This window comes from Accipiter gentilis, chromosome 19 (genome assembly GCF_929443795.1).
Source record: "Accipiter gentilis chromosome 19, bAccGen1.1, whole genome shotgun sequence".
Classification (NCBI taxonomy): Eukaryota; Metazoa; Chordata; class Aves; order Accipitriformes; family Accipitridae; genus Astur; species Astur gentilis.
The window spans coordinates 16,486,577-16,505,562 of record NC_064898.1 but is presented as its reverse complement, the minus strand read 5'-3'; the positions used below and the strand labels follow the sequence as shown (position 1 = coordinate 16,505,562).

At 47.1% G+C, this 18,986-nt stretch overlaps 1 protein-coding gene across 1 annotated transcript in view; it reads right to left on the bottom strand.

The window, feature by feature from the left end:
* Positions 1–1,245: 1,245 nt before the first annotated feature.
* The window catches only part of CCDC82 (coiled-coil domain containing 82), a 426,644-nt gene continuing 408,903 nt past the window's right edge, over positions 1,246–18,986 (bottom strand). The window contains exon 9 of the transcript XR_007508865.1: positions 1,246–1,269. The gene's annotated coding sequence lies outside the window, so the exon portion shown is untranslated. The remainder of the gene's footprint in view (positions 1,270–18,986) is intronic.

Sequence of the window (18,986 nt, the reverse complement as noted above, 5' to 3'; positions counted from 1 at the left end):
ATGAGAAACAGCCCTGGTCCACAAATGCTGAGCACCATGTTGCTTGCAGCTGCAGGACAGCACATATGGTGACCATGAGCGATCTGCAGAACATCAGTTCAGCTACACAGAAAAAACAAAAAAGTGAAGAAATAATAGAAAATTTTCCAGTATTGCCTACATTTGAGAGTTCCACACTGTGCCTAGTCACTGGGAGTGAATTCAACAAGTATGAAGCAGTTATAAATGATTTATCCCAGTCACCAGTGTTTTTGCAGTGCCAGGCAACTTTCTGTTGTGCTACCAGTCTATTACCTAAGTCTAGAAATAATAGTTCATCCCATTAGGGATTTCATATTTTAAAAATTTGTGCCCTGGGAGTCTGACCTGCATACTCAACTCATTTAAAAATGCATATTAAATAATACACCACTCAGTATACTGCTGGAGAGACCTGCCCCGAAAGAGAAAGACTTTCAGCATCCACAGACCTTCCAGGATGCCCTGAGAGCTCTCCAGTGAGGCTGTACAATAAAATCATAAAAAGCAGGGCTGGAACAGACCTTGGGAGTTTGGCTACTGCATTGCCTTGCCTGCAGACAGGATCCTCTCCCAAGCCATCCCTGATAGGGGTTTGCCCAACTTGTTCGCAAAGCCTCTAATGATGGAAAATCCTCAGCTTCCCCAGGCAATCTATTACCAAGCTTATCTTCACTGTTAGAAATGCCTAAACTAAAAATTCTCTGTAGTTTCATCTGATCACCGTGTGTCCTGTCTTCTGCAGACATGGTAAAGACTTTGGTACGTCTACGACTGCAGTGTAAGGCTGCGATCTCTCCACTTTTCTCTAGGCTAAAACTCAGCGGTAGCATTTTGGGGGTGATCTTGAGGGACACTCTCAAGCAGAGACGTAACTCAGCCTGGAGATAAGGAAGCTCAGGATAACATTTCCAACAAGCTCCTCCAGAAGAAAAAAAAATCATTCTCCTGTAGAGGAGAAAAAAAGCCCTTTTTTGGCCATTCAGAAGAAATGTTGCATCCAGGAGCTTTTAATAACTCTTCTTGTTAACTGCTCATGTATATTCTGCACAAACAGGAATAAATGCAATGGGAGCTTAAAAAAAAAAAAAAAAAAAAAGCTGTTTTTTGTACCTTTCATAGGGAAAATGTGAATTTAAAGGACAATCAAATCCAACAGGAATATTCTACCAGGAGACTGAAAAATCCCTTGAAAACAATACTGAAATCATGTAATCCCAGAACCGTAGAATGGTTTGGGTTGGAAGGGACCTTAAAGATCATCCGGTTCCAACCCCCCTGCCATGGGCAGGGACACCTTCCACTAGATTAGCTTGCTCAAAGCCCCATCCAACCTGGCCTTGAATAGTTCCAATAACGGGACATCCACAAATGATATACTGAATATTATCAGCAATGGAGTGTCCTGACAGTCAACCTTGGCATATACTCGGTGTGGCAAGAATTAGAGGAAAAACAGTAAACATAATGCTGTCGAGGGAAAGGGGGAGGTCTCTACAACATGGATTCTAGTATTGACAGCAATAAGAGTTGTATGGTGGGATGCTTTTGACATAGGATTGAGGAGCTCAGATAAGAAGAAAATAAGGAAAGACCAATTGAAAGAAAGCAAAGCAGATAAAATATTTTTTCCTACAGTACAAGGGATTCTACAGCTCCCAGACACACAGTGCATTAGCCTGGCTCTTAATAAGAGGCGCTTCCCTGGGAAGAGGTAGAGGGAAACTTCACTGAACCCCTGTCTAAAAATTAAATGGACATCATATAGAGAAGAAAATTGAGGTAACTTGACTATGGGGGCACAGACGTGGGTCTTGGTTATGATATCAGCCAGGCAGGAGCTCCACTCACTGAGTCAGTGAACTTCCCTCGACTCTGGTGGGTGTTTTCCATGACTAAGGACAGTTGGCATTGACCCAGGCTGTTAAGCCCCTGGGAGGTGGCCCTGCCAGCCCTATTCCAAGTGTACCTTCTGTCTCATGCACTTCTGTTCCCAGCACTGATGCCCTGACGCCAGGAGGGAAAAGACCCATTGCACTTGCTGCCCCCCAGGGCACCCCTCCCAGCTCTGCTCCTCTGGCAGCCTGGGGGGCTCCAGGCTCGGTCTGCCAAATGCGCTGGCCTTGGGATGCTGTGCAGGACTTGGGATGCAGGACTTGGGATGCCATGCCGGTCTGCGTATTTGGAGAAGGGTAGGGAGTCCCCAGCAGGATCAGAGGGTGGGTTGGCCACTGTCCTATGTGCACTGGGAACGAAACAATGGCAGAGTCTGCCACAGCGCCCGCATCGACCTCTTCGGAGACAGTTTGGGCCAGAAGTCCTCGGCGCAGCCTGCGAACCCTGCCTGGAGCACACAAAACCGCGAGCAGACTGTTTGTGGATCAGTGCCCTCCTTCCCACACAGACATATGCTAGAGGAGAAAAACAAGCTGCCTCTTTCCAAGTCCTCGCACAGCCTCCGGCTCTCTTGCCATTGAACTGTCATATGAAAGCCAAGATCTTAAAGGTGATCTCTGCTGTCCCCTCCACAGGAGGGCTTTACTCCAAGTGCAGAAGAGACCGAATTTTACAAAGGGGAGTTGGGTGGGTGCTACTGAGCTGACGAACAGGGTGAATGGAAAAAGCAAGAGGTGTGGAAGGTGAGTTATACAGGCAGAAGGAGCTTCTAGGAGAGGAAATGTGCGGAAAAGAGGGAAAAGGCTCAAAGAGAGCTCGCAGCAGCTAACAGAGCTCTGCAGGGGGGACTCCTCTGCACGGGGAGAGTGAGGACACCTCCCCTACGGGGTCATCACATTCTCACCCACTTCTCCAGGGATTCACACTCCCATGCCTTGGCAGGAGCAAAATACTTTCATTGATTGAATGTTTTTCTGTCTTGTGTAACAGCTGGGTACGCTACATGTTGGGTAACAGGATTTTCACTGTCCTATAGTTCCTTCCAGGCAAGACTTCCGTCTCCCAAAAAGAAATAACAACAATAAGAAAATCTGTCTAACAAGTTGTGTTTGATCCCGACTTCATCCCTAAAACCTACCGCCATGAAACTGGGGTGGAGTGCGAACACAAGACGGAGGGAAGGCCTGGAAGGAGTGCAGAGGTAAAAAGCAATGGGCCCATTGCTGCCCCTTCCCTACGTCAGCAGGAATCTTGCCACTGGAGTCAGCAGAAGACTTGCGTTTGACAGACCTTTCCATCATGCAACAGACCATGGCTTTGCCCAGCGCTAGACTGTCTTTGGGGACTTACACAGCCGCTATGACAAGTTGAGCACTGTCTTTAGTTCCTAGGAGTAGCATTATCCCTGGAGAAGAGCAAGAAATGAAGGACAGAGGGGCTAAATGGCACTGGACGGGACTGAATTTAGCTCTCTCAAATCCAAAGTTAGCACTTTCCCTGTCAGACTATCCTTCCTCTCTTGGATCTCTTGCAGAGGTACTCTAAATCCTCTCCAAGTTCTCGCCCAGCCCCACGACTGGAGAAAACCCTGGAGAAATGGTAACTGAGCAGCTCTTCCAGCCAGCCTGACCTCAGTCCTTCTCCAGGCCAGCTCATCTGCTTCTGCAGGGGCTGCCAGCTGGCGAGCGCTGGGCTCCCTCACACGAGCTGGCACAACCCAAGGGGTGAATCAGCCCGCTGAGGAACTCACAGCAAGGATAAACAGCTCTGGGGCTGGAGAAAACGAAATAGTTGGAAATTAATGGGAAAGGAATTGCAGGAGGAGAAAAGTCTTGCAGCTCTACTGTGCATCTGCTAAGCCTCAGACATGTACTGCAGTGATCGCTGCAAACGCTCTGGCTGATAATGAAGTTATTGCAGATGATAAAGGCCAGATAAAATAGAAGAGGACAGAGCAGAAAATATCTAGCTTGTCTGAAAACAGTATTTTAACAGAGCTAAGGGACTGTCAGAGGAGGATGGGCCAAACACCAAGTCCTTCTCCACCACTGGTTTATGGCTGAGTTGTTCTCTGGGCAAGACAAAATGGTGTAAGACCACTGAAACATACACAGGCAACAAAGCAGTTCCTTGTTCTCAGGCAATTGGAGGTCAGGGGCTTGAATCAAACCCATTTTTAGTTTTCAGTGGTTTTTATTGTCTTTCCCTCTGGGAATGGTAAGGTCAAGGAAGGTATCCTGGACTTGTATGGGACAAACATTTATTTGTACACAACCAAGAAAAAAAAAAAAGAATGCAAAACAAATGAATGGAAAAAAAAGAAAGAATGGTGGAGAGAAAGGAGTTGCTCTCAGCTGTCACTTGCTACTGCCTTCTGGTCTCATTACTGAAGTGTCGCACATCTGCCTTAGCCACCAGCATCAGCAGGCATTGGGTGACCAGTCCTGTGCGTTTTCACCAGCCACATGTGGGGAGCTAAAAAAGCAAGGACAGCATCAACAGCTACAGCTCAGCCTGGACACCGTTCTCCAGTGCGTGCTGCTGCTGCTGCTCTTCTTGTTAAACGGCTTCCCTTCTGCAGCTCACCGGCTGGATGGCGGGGGAGACCACTGAAGGACGTTTCTCATGCAAGCCACCAAGTCCAGCCCCAGCCGGGCTTGTACTTGGTGCTGCGTGCCGGAGACCCAAAATGGGGACAACTCAGCATAGCCACAGCAGTCCCTGAAGAAGCCTCTGCTGCTGGGTTCATGCTCCTCAGCGAGCACACGCAAAGCAAATACATGAAAAGCAAGGCCCGCTTCCCCTGCTTCCAAATCGCAGTAGGAGCCACGCTTCCTCTTTACTCCACAATTTTATACAGCTTCCCCCGAGAAGAGTGAACCAGAACACCAGCAGACCAAAATGAAAGGGAAGCCCAAGGGGAGACACCAAGAGCTGACGGTCGGTCGTCTCCCCGCGGGGATGCTCCTTACGCTGCCGTGGCAGGGACGAGCCTTGTGACACCTCAGAAGGTCTTGCCGAGAGCACTGGACAGGGCTGGTCCCAGCACCCTCCACCGCTGCAGAGGGTGGGAGGCGAGTGCCTGGGTGAAGACCTCTTGCAGGGCACACGGGTGGGGGCAGAGTGGGGTCGGTCCCCCATCCCGGGGCTCTGACACCAGCAGCCCGTTTTTGCACCGCTTCCACCGTCTTTTTGGTGGCTTTGCTTGACACCCGTGAGGCTGCAGACGTGGCAAGTGTTGAGGTCGTTTCTAACCTGAGAAGCTTCGAGAAATCGATGGGAGCTTTTTTTTCTCCTCTTACGTGCAGCAAGCTCAGCATTTTGCTCTGTGACAGTATGAACAAGTCGGGGGCTTTCCCTGAATAATCTGTGCTTTTCAAATGTATATGTGCATCTGCTCCAGTGTCCAGCAAGCCCAATGGAGAATCAGATATAAGGGAGGGAAGGGGAGAAAAGGGGCTGAATTTACAATCTCAGAAAGGTTTGTCTGGGCCATGCAGTGGCATCCTAACATAATGTGTTTCTACATCCTCCCCCTTGCTATAATTAATTTTTAATCATTCAAGCAAGTTCCCACATATCCTGTAAATCTCTTTTCACAAATTTTGCTTTTAATGAAACCCTTGCTTGCTTTCAAAAGAAAGTTGGTTTAGGGTGTGTCGGAGTTTGTTCATAATGCGTTTTGTTCACAGTAAACAGCATTTCCTTTTATTCCCATCCAGGGATGGTATTCAGACATCTGCACTCCACAGAAAATAGTGACTCTGGATTTACTGCTGAGTTGCAATGAAGTCAACTGACTAAGTTTGCTTTTATCCCAGTGGTGCAGGTTTTAGCCCTTTAAATGCATTAACTCCTTCTCATTCCGAATTTTATCCTCCCTCCAGCCTCCTCCTTAGTTCAAGTAAACTGAGTACAGCATCCAATAAATGATTTTATTTAAATAGGCGTATTGCAAAAGCACTCTGCCATGTCAGCACCAGCACCTTTTTACCTCTTTCTGGATGGCATCTGCTCTAAGGTAATGAGGGCAACCCTCACTGCCCTGTCCTCCGTCATGGCTGTAACTTGTGCCAGTCCTGCACCCTGGAGACTCATCACCTGCCTCAAATCAATCCATCTATCCCCATCTCAGCTTTGCAGCAGAAACCCACAAAAAATATTTTTCTTGTTGTTACTTCTTGGCATGGGCTTCTGTATTTATTTCAGGCCAGGACAGTGGAGTGAAGCACTGCAAAATCCGAGTTCCAAATGCTCCTTTCCAGAAATTAACCACATCAAAAGCTCTGGAGGCAGAGACAGTCTCTTAGCTGATACTTCTTCTCGTACAACAGCAAAAGATTTAATTAGTATTAAAGGCAAACTTGAACTTTGCTGCAAAGCTAAAACAGAACTCCCCAGTTCCATATTTTGCTGGAGCTCTGGCCTTGTTTTTATTTTAATTTAGAAAAAAATATAAACCCACATTTCCCAGCTGTGATCACATTTCAAGGCTGTAGATCGTGCCTGTGAAACATTAACTTCTCCCTGTCCTCCCTTCTGTGCTTGGTTCGTACCCACTTCTGCTGGTAGCTTGGACTTTCCTTTGAAAACCTCGCTGGAGGGCTTGAATCACCTGAATAAGTTTTTTTAGTGGCACCTCCTCAGCTTAGGGAGACCGCAACGGCTGCGACTCTTCCCTGCGTAGGTAGTTAAATTGGTGCAAAGTTGACTCTCAGCAACCTCAGCCTGACGGGGGTTCAGCAAAAGGATGATGAGGATGATGCTGACGTTAGTCACGCACTCAGTGCTTCTCTTCTGCAAATCTCAACGTGTTCGACAGAGGCAGATAAGCACGGTTATCTCCAGCGCGCGGAGAGGGGAAATTAGGAGAGAAAGGCCAAAAGTCATATTTTCCCAAGAGCTTCAGAGAGCCAGGCGGTTTTACTGCCATCAAGGTGAACTCCTGTAATTTAACACCCGCTGTGAACATGCGATGAAGTCCTTACAAACAGTATGAGCCTGTTGCAGGAGGAGCACGTCCACCCCCACCTGAAGAAGACCTGAGCAAGTCTCTCTCGTTGTAACTGCCATGCTGGCGGGAGCTGCCTGGGGTTGCTTTGCTCCAGACATATGTGCAAGACTTTTTCTCTCTGTTCCTGTCCGGGCTGCTCAACGCCAACGAAGTGCTTGGGTGCAGAGCTGCCTCTGCAGTGCCCCAGAGCTGGCTGACAGCAACCTCCTTGCCCCAGAACAGTGCTCCCAGATCCATAGCTGGTGGTTGCATCTCCCCCACAATTGCCCTGCGCAACACATCTGGCGCCCAAGCCATCACACAAACTACTCCAACCTTTGAGAATGAAGGGTGGTGGGTGTCCAGGATGATGTCTCTCTCACTGCAATAACAGAAATCTCTTCTTAAGGGGAATGCAAAATCCTACTTGTCTGTGGTGATTTTCCAAATTTCACCCTGGAATGATTTGCCATGGGATTCCTGCCAATGTATCCCACCCAGATGAGGCTTCAGTGGAAGGGAGAGGGTTTCTCAGAGGGGCAATGGCCATCTGGCTACAAACCAAGAGCAAAGCAAAGAGTGAAACACACCACGTCCTCACCCCCGCTCCGAACTATGCTATCCCCAAGCCATGGGCCAAATTTCTTTTCCTCGTGCACAGAAATCTGTGCCAGTGAAGCCTCACGACAGCTGACTGGGATCGCTGGTGGAGCCTGGAGTTGCAATGGGAAGATGAATTATTGTCTTATCTGTCTGAGGCAATCGAGCGGGAGCACAAACACAACAGGACCAGATCAAACTGCTTTATAGGCACAAGAGATACTTCACCCCTTGCCTCGACACGGGACCGAGGACATCAGTCACTGCATTTCTCATTGGTATTTCTCATATCCAAATTTATATACTACCCAGCACCCACAGAGATCCATACAGGTCTGAGCATGCCCAAGAGCTGACTGATTTTCAGACAACTTCTTTCTCCACATCCTTCTTCTCTTTCTTTGTCATTCCTTACCTCCAGCATGAGTCTCTCCAGTCCCAGCCGCTACCACCTAGCCTTCTCTATCACCTCCTTCTCTCCCTGCCTCTCAGAGAACTGAGTGGAGCCCAAGGTGCTGGAAACAAAGCTTATTACCCCCCACCTACAGCCATCAGAAGGGATTTCTGCACTTGGAAATATGCAGACTGGTTCTGGGGTGGAAGAAGTGATGCAAATAATGTGAAAGACCAGCAGAGACTGTTCCTGCAAGCAGAAGTGTGGGTTGTTTGAATTTTTATGTATCATTGCTCACATGGTAATCTTCTCCAGGAGTTTGTGATATCCCTTTTCGCTCCTGCAGTCCTTCCTATTTTCTCTTCAATATCATGTTTCTATCCATTTTTGTTCTCTGCTCCCTGCTCTGCATACGCTGGAGTTTATTACCCTCTTCTACCATATGACTTCCAGCATGATCTTTCCCCCTGCTAGCAGGGGAGCACAAAAGGGAGGAGAGCATCTAGGAGCCATATGAGCCGCACACCAGGGTTTAGAGGCAGAACCAAAACTCTCCTGAGCTGTTGTCCCCTCCAATGGGGCTGCTCACGCTCTGCCCGGTATCTCATACCCTGTGCTCCAAAATGGTATTTTCTACTTCTTTCTCTAGAAAAAGTCTGGAGTGGGACTTGCATGGCCCCACAGCCTTAAGTCTTAACCTGCAAATCAGCTACCCAAATCCACTTGCTCTGGGGAGGGTGCCTGTCTCAGGGCTGTTATCCCCAGCTTGATGAAGTAGAAATAAGTTATCTCACATATGTGTGTGAGCTGCAGACTGGAGGTAACCTGCTGAGCCCATCCTGCCAGCACGTCAGAGGTGCTGAGCTCCTTGCTCAAGGGGTAAGCTCTTTGACTCACCCTTTCTCTTCTGTCTCAGCCCTATTCTGGAAATGGTCCAACACTTTGGCCCTCTATAATCTGTCCACACTTTACCACTTTTCCACCTCACATCCCAGACTCTGGGCTCAGAAACAGGGCATATCTGTTTCCCCCAGCCCTCCTCTATTCCAAGACCTCCCACATCCTTTTCCTCTAATACAGCCCACAGCAAGAATTGCAGTATGGTCAGAACTCTGTGCTCCTTGCCAGAAATTTTTGCCAAAAATGAAAAAAAAAACCCAATAACCAAACCACGATGTTTGATAAGTCTAATTTATTTAAAACCCTGAGAAGCTTGACTGAAATATTTCCACTATTTCTTCCAGCACACTTCTGGAAGCCTCTGCCTCGTCTCTCTGTTGGGCTGTGTCACTGGCCGTAAGCAAGGAAAAGAGATGCTACTCCAGTCCCATGGCACGGGCAGTCCAGCACAGCCACTGGGGTGCACGCTCCTGCCCTCCTTAAGCTGGGAGCACACCATGATCCCAAGCCCCGTGTTTCTTCCACTGGGGCTTGCCTGGGAATTTTAAAGCCACCAACTGATGACTCGAGGGCTCAGATCTCCATGAAGCTGGAAGGGAACCGGGAAGAGATCGCCAGAGGGGACCTGTGACACGGTTCAGCTCCAGCATGGTGGCCGAGTCACTGCTGCTGGAGCACAGCCAGGGCTTTGCATCTGAGGCAGCAGCAGGTCGTATTTGCAATCGGTTTCAAAAGCAGGTCTGTAGCTTTAGTCTGCCTTGTACCGGAGACAATTAGGCTCCCCTGGCAGCTCCTGTGGGCTGCTTTCAGGCCCCCGCTGTCTGTGTGTACTATACAAGATCACTTTCTCAGCTGGTTCCGCAGGTAAGTGGGTTTTATAGTCCTGGGAGGGAACAGGGCTTAGTTGCTCCTCTCCTCCTTTGCCCCATATAGTCTGCGGGACCTGCTGTGCCTTTACTGGACCACACTGATGCTGACATTTGGGCCTTTTTTAAAAAGTGATCAGCCGTAAGGAAGCTCTGGCTAAACCTCTAAACACAAAACCTGAGAAGGACTTTTGAGACACTGGTCGCTGTGGCCGCATGCTCACTGGTGAACTGCAACAGTCCCAGAGCACTGTCCCAGTGCTGGCGCAGCGTGGGCAGAGCCTGCCGGGTGACTGGTGGTTTTGATCCCATTTATTGGCTTTTAAACATCGAGGACTGCCCATGAATCCCACTGGACTGCCCCATCCAGCCGCACCATCACCGCTGCGGTAAAGCCGGGGATGCCCAGCTCTCCGGCCACAGCAGCAAAGGCGTGGGGACGTTCCTCTAGACTCCTGCAAAGCAAGTGGCATCGAACCACCACTACGGGAGCGGGGGTTTTCTCCTGAGGTGCGTGGGGACCTGCGTCCGAGCAGCAGAAGGTCCCACCAAGGTGCGGATCAGGAGGATTGGTTTTAGCAGACCGCTCTGTTAATGGGGTCTTTAAAACCTGGTCTCTTGTGCTCGGCGTGAATCAAATTTCCAACAGCTTCGTAAATATGTCACCAACAGGAAGCCTTTAGAGTAAGCATATTGCACTTCCCTGACATTTTCGTTCCTCTATCTTGACATTTCTGAAGGGCATAAGAGGCCTAAAAAAAGAAACAGCCACTCCCAGGGCACCATATGTTTTCAATTCCATCCTGCACTGGTGTAATAGATGGTCTTATTATAAATATGCAGCAGTTTTCCAGATGAGTCTCCCCCTCCCCCTTAAAATGACCTGGTACCACCACACCGAGTGGAGATGGCTGGGAAGGAGAAGGCTCACAGGCAGGAAGAGCCCTGGGAGATTTTAGGCACCCATTTGGAAGGTGCTGATGTACTACATTAATATTCAAGTTACCAGCCCAGGCCCTGATGCTGCGAATATTCAAAGAAAAACCACTTGACTCAGGCGAGCAGTTGCACAGCAATGCTTGGCAGAAGTTTCCAGCCTCCGTACACCATTTCCCCCACTCCCCCATCCCTCCTGCTGCTTTTTCTGAGGCCCTCTCTTGATTTCTTAAAATCTTTCTGTGGATGATCATTTTTGTACAAGGCAGCACGTGGGTTGAGCAATTGCTCTCAGCAACTGTTATTTATCAGGAGATTTTCATGTGGCTTTCTCTGCAAAGGACTGAGGCTCTTGTGAGACTTCGTTCTTCTTTTAAAACAGCCAAACAATCCCTAATAGAATTAATATAATATAATAAAACATAATGTAATATAATAAAATGCCCTCATTGGTTAGAATAACTGCAGTCTATAAACCAGTGCAGCTGTAGCAATCTGCAGAGTTGTTCTGGCATTTAAGAGGTTACTGGGTTCCTGTCTATCATCTGGCTGTTCTGGGCATTGTTATTATGCTGATTGCCTTACATATCCCTGTTTGCAGTTATTTATACAATGGACCAAGTTCAACTCTTTGGACTTTCTGTTCTGCACGTCTATTCTGGGCTGATTTCTACATGTGTGTAGGGGTTAATTTCAGCTAGAATGGCTGAGAGAGGTGGCTGTTTTCTTAGAAAAAAAAATGAATGTACTCATGTTTTGGAGTGGGGTCTTAAAATTTGTCAGTGAGAATGACCTGTATATCAGGATGTGCCCTTGGCCTCACGCATGGAAATCCACCCTCACTGACTTGTCCAAATTGTGTCTTTCAAATTGCAGCTTGCACATGCAAAGGAAAGATGTGCTAGATAGAGCACAGCTGAAATCCCCACAGGTCTTCTCCGCGTTGGCCGAGCTGCCACCTCCCGCAGTAGTTACAGCGACTGGCCGAGCTGGCCCCAGACTCCAGAGGCTGGACCACTTTCACGCCAACACAGAGGGCAAGGAGTCAGATGAAGCAATGGAGAGGCTGAGAAAAGACAGAAAAACAGCCTTTAATTTGGTGGACCTTTGCCCTGAGTACAGCTACAAAAATCACAGTGGGTTTTCTCTTTCCAGGAGAAGGTTTTTGGAGGGCAAGTGCTTGGTCAGTTATGTCACTGTATGCAGTTCCCTGAATGTGGCAGTCTGCACCTGGGCATGTATGGAGCGGAGCTGGAAACCTCATCTGCACAAAAAACCCACAGTGGTAACCCTGATATTTTCTCTTACGTTATTGCCAGCTCTGACTTGTGCAACAGAATTCACATTATAGCACCTGCAAGCAAACTAGCTGAGAGATTAGTAGAATAAGAGATGGAAAAAGCAAATCCCATTAAGGTGGCCATGGAGCTGTAATTGGCTTCAGCAAGGCAGCAGTCCCTAATGAACAAGGAGATCTGTGGACAGATTTGGTTCCATAATAGTGTGTTTTGCCCTCATAGAACAACTTGCATACCAGGGGCTGAAAATGCCTGTTGATTTTCGGTAATATGAAGGACAGAGAGAGTATAACAGTCTCCCACAGGTCCCTGAGTGTGTCAGTGACTGCACTACGGAAAGGCTGCAAAACTCCATCCAGCCTACCCTTCAGACAAGCTTTTTAAGTTGCCTTACACGTGAGGACCCAGCAACACCAATGAGCATCCCAAGGGTGCACCAGCTGGCTGCGCACAATGCTCCGCGGATGCACGTGTGTGCACTGGTGGGACTGGTCACTGCTCCCTCCAGGAGCCTCTGAGACTCAGTGCTGGTAAACGGGCACTTCTGGTGTGTAAGTCGGTTCACCCTTGTGTCTGACATAGGGCAGATGGGTCTTACCCTGAAAGTGTGGGTTTCTTTTAAAAGAAATTCTATTAGTAACAGATTTTTTTTTTCTCCTAGCAATTCCTGCACCAATTGCCTGTTAACATGACAATCATTGCCAAGGTCAAAGATCTAGAGTGTTTGGATTATATATGTCAAATGCTTCTGGAGTTTGACCAAAAGTTAGGTTGGAGAAGAGGGGAGAGCAAGGGCAAGGGCAAGGAAAATTTATGCAAGTGAAATATCTGATATGAAATGTTTGGGGGAGGAGGCAGAAGAGCAGGATGCAGATGAGCCACATACACCTGTAAGGTGGCGAGTGCATCTCTGGAGCTCAGAACTTGGACATGTAATGTTAATTACATTTTGAGACCAGAAGAGACTACTTCCTTGGCTTAGATTACTTGCTTGTCAGTTAGCATCTGCTCCAGGTCCAGAATCTGTGCTTAACCTAGAGGATATCCCGTTTTGAAATATTAGTGCTGGTGTTAAAGGAATTAGTAGCTAATGGATTTTCCACCAGAAGCCTCAATAAGCAATTTCAGTGGCTAATCTCTCTCAACGTTAACATATCATGACTTATTTCAAATACAGACTTCCCCAGCTGCAACTTCCAGCCATTGGATCTGATTATGCCTATGTCTATGAGGGTATAAAACCTCTTTGTTGTCAAATTATTGTTCCTTATGCAGACTCTTATGAACAGTGACAAAAGTCCCTCTTTGTACTAAAGGTAAATAGACCAACATCTTTGTATCCCACCAAAAGACATGTTTTCCAGACCTTCGATCATGCCTCTGGTTCTTTGAGTTCTCTCCAACTTTTAATACTACAAGATGAAAGGAGGACCCCAGACCTGACAGGCAATTCCAGGAATAATCAGATGTCTGCAGAAACAGAAGGAACATAATCTCCCTAATCTTAGCTGAGACCCTTTTGTTTCTTCAGCCAAGCAATAATGAAGGCTGGCTGGCCATCTCATGGAAGTGGGTTATCAGCCGGTCACCCCTGCCGTGACTTCGCCCAGTTTTGCGCATGTCTTGGTTTCTCAGAAAGGCAACCGCATATTCTAAGTATGACTGAACCTGTTGGCCACCCAGAGACGTGACCCTACCTTCAGCTGTCTTGGATGTACCGTTTGTTTATGCCCAGCTTACATACAGTTTGGGTCACTATGGACCATCTTTATCCAGATTGGCCTGCCCGCTTCATTTCTCACCTCTCCCACTGGTTTTGTGTCACCAGGAAATGTTACCAGCAATCATCTGATTTCTTCTTCAAAATGGTGACAAAAATGTCCCTGAGGATTGGAGAGGTGGAAGATCTTTGCAAGACTTCTTTAGGAAACCACCTGTTCAACAAAGAGTCTCCATTTATCTTCCGTTATATTTTAAGACTTAACACTTTACTGGTTTTTATCCTTTCAGTGTGTATCTTACAGGTTTTCTGCCACTGCAGCTTCCTTGTTAGGAAGTGTATGGTAAATCAAGTATTTTATGGAAGTGGTAGTATATGCTATTTTTATGCAGTTACCCCTATCAATCACCTTTGGAAATCCCTAAAAATATCGCACTGGGTACCCTAGGCCTATTTTTCATAAATAATTGATTGACATAATTTGTATTAAACTTATTTAATTCCTCATAGTAAAGTCCTATAGCAGTAGTCCTCTATTTCTCTTCAGTCAAAGTCAGGGCAACTGGCTCAGTCTTAACCAGGTCATTCCATTTACCCCTTTCAGAGTTAAATAAAGATAAATTGAGCATTTCGGGAACTTCATCATTCCAAAGACCCTAAAAAAAATTAAAATTGCATATGCTATAATAGAAAATAAAGCAGCAAAATATTATTTGTCCAGCATAGTTCTGGGTGAGTTAATTTTCTGCACAGGTTATTATCTAAACAAACACGTTTCTTGAAGGGTGCTAAAAGAATGTGCATTAGCTTTTCAGCTTAGCAACAATGTTTCCAGTTTTGTCAGGGTATTATCTTGTCACCTATTTAAATACCTTTTATGACAGTTTGTTAAATACCTTTTATGACTCTCTCTGGGTAGTCATTCAGTCCAGGTGAAAACCAAGTATCCTTAAAGAAATTTAAGAAATAGCAGCATGGATCATACAAAGGACAAAGCACAAGTGCCTGTCATGGACAGACAGGACTAGCACAACCTAATAGCAATCTATGAAAGCAAACAAGGGGAACATCTTTCAAAAAGGGGAACATGCCAGTTGAAACAAACCTCCGTCAAGATCTATCTTATATAATTGGAACTTCTGCAACCAGTAACTCCAGCTTTCCTTGGTCTTGGCCCTGGAAGGAGGAAATACCTTCACAAGGATGAACTTTTCCTGGACAATGAATCCAATATGCTGGACTGCCTTATGCTTGCTTTCCAACACCAGCCATTGCATACCGGCCTCCCCCACCTGCACTTTCTCCCCTTGAAGACTTGTTTACAACTCTCCATATAGTTTCTTCTGCTTTTTTGGTGCTCATCTTCCAATGTAACTAACACTGTAAGAACAGTTTTTCAAATGAGTCCAACCCAGCAAACCGTTGACTTGTCCAGCCCATGTGTAAGACAACCATGTGAATACAAAGTAGAATATACTTTATCCCATTATGTAGGTAAACTGTAGAGTTAGTTGATGTTTGGTCCATCATCACAGGCAAACAAACTTTTTGCCGATGTAGCCTATGATGTCTTTACAAAAATGGGTCTTGCTATATCAGTGTCAACTTCCCTTTAGGGGAGGGACTTCTCACTTGGCACTGAACCGTAGGCTTTACTTATTTCTTTCGCAGAAGTTCACAGATGCATCTTGTGCTAGATGTAAACTCCAAAGAGCTTACATTCTGAACAGGAAAAAATGGGAGAGGGAAAAAACCACACACCCAGGTGAAGCAGATTTCTCCAGGACACCCAGCAAGTCAGGGATGGAGCTGTCAAAAACGCACATCATAGATCCTCGCTTGCGAGGTAAGAAGGGATCCTTTAAGGACCAGTCCCTTTTGACTGCAGGACAAGGCCTATAGACCTTGTCTACTGAATTTAACTGGTCCTGAACTGCGTGTTAGCTATTAAGCATCATTGTTTCAGGAACAATGCATACCTCTTGACCGGGAGGGAGTTCCCAAGCATGTCCCACGTATCAAGTGGCAAGAACTGTGACTGGAGTAATTACTTATTTTCTCCAGTGGCAAAGAGCAGTCGGTTGTGCCGCAGTCACCACTAATAAATTACACGGCATTTCTCTTGTCACTAGACATGCTTACAAACACACACGTTTCTAATATTTAAGCCTGGGTAGCATTTATTAGCAAGTGCTAATGTGTTAAGTACCACACCTCCTGCTTGGGTCTATGTGTAATTTTTTCTTTCTCTTGTCCTGTGAGGAACCAGGACATAACCAATCTTGACTCCCTTTGCTCTACTAATGCCTTCAGGCAGAAGCTTTTATGCCTGCAAAACTAGAAGCATCAGCACAAAACTGCCTAGGATTAGACCCTTTGCCTTTTATGGCAAAACAAACAGGTCTTCTTGAGGTCATATTCAAAATGACTGTGAAAAATGTGATGGGGGAAAGTTTTGGCCGCTTGCCAGTAGCTGTTCACATGTCTTTGTTCCTGTTGATGAAAACCATACTGATTGCGAGGCTGACATCCTTGTGGACTAGCCGCATATGCACACAGAAACGGCACGGCTTTAAGCTGTTTGGGGCAGCGGAGCCGAGCAGATTTTGCACCAGAGATTTCCTGGGCAAGGGAAGGTGGCACTGGTGGCTCGGTCCCTTTGCTCGGATCATTTTGCCGCCACGTCTGGGACACCTACTAAGTACCCCTGACACAGCTTGCAGTGTCAGCCCAATTTATCACAGAGCCCCAAAATCTGACGGTGCAGCTCTGAATTCTAATGCATTAACAAGACGTGCTGATGGAATATGAGTTTGGTGGGTTGTAATTAACAGATGTGAGGGGCTTAGAAATTTGTTATTAAGGTACTCTACTGGCTCGCAATTCATTCCTCCGGACTGAAAGAGCCTGCCCCTCTGCTTTGTGTAGCTCTTTTTGATCTTCTCTCTGTGACTCTGATAATGGTCCCTCCTCCCCTTAGGAAGAAAAATCCTTTTATCCTCTTTTCTCCCTCTGGGTGTTTGGCTCTGTTCTCCGGCTTCAGAGAGGTGAAGGGGGATAAAGCTAAAAGATCCCTCCAGAAATAGTTCTGATGATTAGGACTCTTCCTGCCCTTGGAGGGCCTGGGTGTATTATCTTCTGCCTAGCTCTGGCTTCACTCCTGCTTCGTGAAAGGACAGGCAGAGCTCAGGGAGGCCGGCGCCAAGGTCCAGCTTAGCCAGAGCGAGAGAGCCCTCTTCCCAGTGCCAGAGATGGATGCTGCTGCACAGTCAATGGGAAATTGGACCGGCAGCAAGGAAAGAGCCACATTCAAAGCTCCCTCTGACACGGGCGGTGTCTGGATGTGGTCTGTTCCCTGTCTTTGGTGCCAGAAGGGGGGGAGACTGCCTGTGGTGGGGTGACAGTCTTTGCCTTCCCTTAAGATCTTCTCGCTCTCCTCCAGCCTTGCTCTCCTCACAGGGAGCAGGCAAGAGGACCCGCTTGCCTGTCTCCTTTCCTAATTAAGGGAGCAGGAGTGGATGGAAGATGCCCACTCTTCGGGGTGGTGTCGGGATCTCACCTGCTTAAAGGTGACCTCTGCGTCCTAGCTTGCCTATTACCTCCTAAAGGCAATTTCCCAAACTGTGCCAAAGGAGGGCGGTTCTGAGAACAACTTCAGCCCAATGGAGGCAGGAGGACAAGCCATGTCCTGCCATCGAGCTCCCCCGTGAAGCCACAGGCAGGGTGAGGAGAGCCCTTACCTGTGCCTTTGGAGTCCTCCAAAGGTTTTACGCTCCGTGAAGCTGCAAGGCCAACAAGCACTGCAGGTTCCTCAGCAGGGCCATCGGGGTGGGGAGGAAACCCCCCAGAACAGAAACCTGACATGTTCATGGGCGTTGCACAGAGCCGAATTATTCATCGGAAGTGTGTAAGCAAAACTTAGGTATTTTTCTCAGCAGAAGATCAGTGGCTGGGAGGTCCAGGGAAAAGTGCTTTCTACTCTGCAAGCACTTTTAAGCAAGCCTGCAGTGATGTTGGTGTAGAAGCTGAGAGCTGCCACAGTGTTTCAGGACCTGGGTTTGCAGGCAAAGAAATGAGCACTTGGGGTTGGTTTTTTTTTTTGGTATTTGGGTTTTTTTGTTTCAGCTTCTAGCTCTGAAGTGTGGGGACCAGAGCTCACATCTGTGAGCGTCATGGGAAAAAAAAGCTCCGTGCTGTGTAAGTGGTGTGTTAGCTAGAGCAAAAAAAGTAGTGCACTGAAAGTTTGATGCGATCAAATAAAAACATATCATTGTGCCACTCAGACTGTGAATGAGGTAAAATAATTAAAAGTTTGAACAAAGTGCTTTCCAACTCCCTTCTCCTCTTTTCCCTTAGGCATTCGATACATTGCTTCATCTTAACAAGGGAAACCATACTTAATTTGAGCCTGGATTCAAATCACCTGAGCCCCGATAGAAAAGTAAATGCAAAGTCAAATCAATTTCATGTAAAGCTGAGTACAGGCAGCTACTGGGAATTACAGCCACTGCCAGCAATTATCACAGTTGTGATGGTTATTTCCAAAGACACTTTATATTTTGTTTTTGCAAGCTGCGCTTCATAACACACAAACTTGAAAATTGCCTTTTACGCTTCACCACTGAAATGTTATTAATTTACTCAAAAAAATTAAAGAATCAATCAGTATCTCAGAAGCTTAGAACTTGCCAAATATACCTAAATTACATTAAAAAATATTTCTATGTGAAAGGTGACTCCAATTTAATTGAATTTTCAGAAGTCTCTTACAGGCTTCCTCTTGTTGTCTCTGGATAACACAACTCGGTAGTTCTCTCTTTCACTTCTGTAGCCACTGCCTCTCTTTTGGGGGACAAGGTCCAGGGCAGAACTCTTCCCGCGCTGATGACACGACTTCGCTGTGACTCACTGGGAAGGTTTTGCATAATGCATCCCAGTCCACCCAGCCTCCTTTTCCACTTTCTGAGGCCCCTCTCCAGCAAACATCTGCCCTTCAGAGAAGTGTTTATAGCTGAAGAGACTCATCAAAGAGTCCACAACACAGTGCTGGTAGAGAAAAGGCATATCTTGCATTTAGTGTTCTCACTCGCTTGCCTGCCGAAGGGATGTCCGGTCCAGCCCCGCTGACACCTCTTCGGATGGAGCTGCCCCTCCATCCATGTTAGGAGGCTGGTTCCTCCTCTGCAGGCTGATCCTGTGCCAAGGGTGTGAGGCTGTGAGAGGGGTTCGGGTTTGATCCCTCCTGAACAAAGTGGGTAGGACACACTCTGCTCATTCCTGGTCCGTAGAATAGGGACCGCTGATGCCAGGCAGAGGAGGAATTGGGGACCAGCGGCTTTGGAGGGCTCTGAGCAGCTCCGAGGAG